This window comes from Phodopus roborovskii, unplaced genomic scaffold, assembly GCF_943737965.1.
Source record: "Phodopus roborovskii unplaced genomic scaffold, PHOROB, whole genome shotgun sequence".
NCBI classification, from domain to species: Eukaryota; Metazoa; Chordata; class Mammalia; order Rodentia; family Cricetidae; genus Phodopus; species Phodopus roborovskii.
In genome coordinates, this window is record NW_026126447.1 from 23,089,931 (window position 1) to 23,091,815 (window position 1,885).

Below are 1,885 nucleotides of genomic sequence, written 5' to 3' on the forward strand. Positions count from 1 at the left end.
AACTACTCTGCTGTGCCTGCAGAGCATTATTTCTTTTATGTTTTCCAGTATCTATATGTATATACATATGTATTCGTAAATACAACCTTATCACTCTGTATAGTCTACTAACGTGCATGCTTTCAGTGTGACTGGTTGGATAATCAACAGTAGCTACATACTCATACAATGTATTTTGATTGTATTCACCCCTCTCTAACTCTTTCCAGATCCTTTCTCTCTACCCACTGAACTTGCAGTTACTTTCTTCTTCCTCGTCTTCAAACTTTTTCTCTTTCCTTTCCTCTTCTAGCTCCTGCTCCTTCTCCTTCTTCCTCTTTCTTCTCCTCTTTCTCTTTTTCCTGTTCTTCCCTATTGAGTTCAATTTGTGTTGCTCACTTACTCTTGGGCCTGCCTTGAAGTGTGGTCTGCCCACCAGGTGTGGTCTATCTACCAGGGGTCACATCACTGAGGAAAACTTATTCTCTCAGCAGCCATCAAATACAGCAGCATCAAATAAGGGATGCACTTCAAGAAAATAAAGGCAATATACATATACCCACAGACAACATCATTTTAAAATAAGAAATAAACCAAAACATTTCCAATAAAATCAGGATCATGGCAAAGATTTCTTGTGGGAACCCACACAATTCGCCATTACAAGATGGCGCCGAAGACTGTTGTAAACAACCCTGTTTTGGCGCGTGCCCTCCTCGAGTCTGCCTGGCAACAGCTATGCACCAATCCCAGACTGACTAGTGCCCATCCTGCCTAGATATAAGCCGCTCCCTTCCTTGCTTGCGTGCCCCTCACCTCCAGCTCTCCCTCAACCAAGAAGCGCTTCAATAAAGTGTGATCAGAGAAGGATCCTCGTGTCGGTGGTCTTCTTCCCCTGCGGGTCAGGGGCGCGCCACAGCTGGTGCCGAAACCCGGGAACTGCATTCAGCGGACACTAGTGAGGGGCCAAAAAGGATCCAGAACTCTATATACGAAGCGGCGACGTCGCTAAGTCCTCTCAGGTATGTTGATCGGCGGGGTTAATTCTGGTGTGTTCGCTCTAATTTTTATCTGTTTAGTGATTGTGGTTCTTTTCTGCTGTTTTTGGTTGCGGTGTCACAAACCCGGTGAGGAGTGCCTTTGCTGGGTGTAAAGTGAAAGTAAGACCGTTGTAGATAAAGCGGCGTTTCCTACCATATTGTAAGTCCCTCGTAAATAAGTGGGCAATATGGGTAATAACTTGGGTGCCGGTCCAGGAGCCTGTGATTTCTCTGGCCCGATACAGAGCCTGTTAAAACAGCGAGGCTTAAAGATATCTTCGTGCACGATACGTACTATCATCAAGGATATACTTATGCTCAATAAGAGGATATACTTATTGGAAGGGAACATACAAGATCTTTTTGATATTATGACAATGAGTTGTGTGGATAGAACCCCGCACATTTGCATTACACCTTATCCCGCCTCCCTTAATGAGTCTAAACAGCTATCTTGCATTTTGAGTGGAAATTGGTCTAGAGAGTTTGAGCAGCTTCAAGCTAATTTTACCTATCGCATTCAAGTGCTTAATGATACTAAGGTCGAGTTAGTCACCTTGGGACAATTTTCAGATTGGATGGTGAAGACATTTTCCTATTTTAAGGAATGGATCGGAGTCGGTATATTCGGCATGTTTTGCCTGGAAGGCATGGCTTTACTCTTGTTCCTGATCTGTAGGATGCGATTTGTCAGAAAAAGGGAAAAGGTTGCTATTGCTCGAGCCTTGTCAGCCCTGGAGGCCGGCCAATCTCCCCAAGCTTGGATTAGTATTTTTCAAGATCTCTAGTCCAGTGCCCATGCACCCGGAGGCCTTGTTGCCATTGCACCCGGTGGGACTAGATGGCTGTGTAAGCAGTCGGTCAGA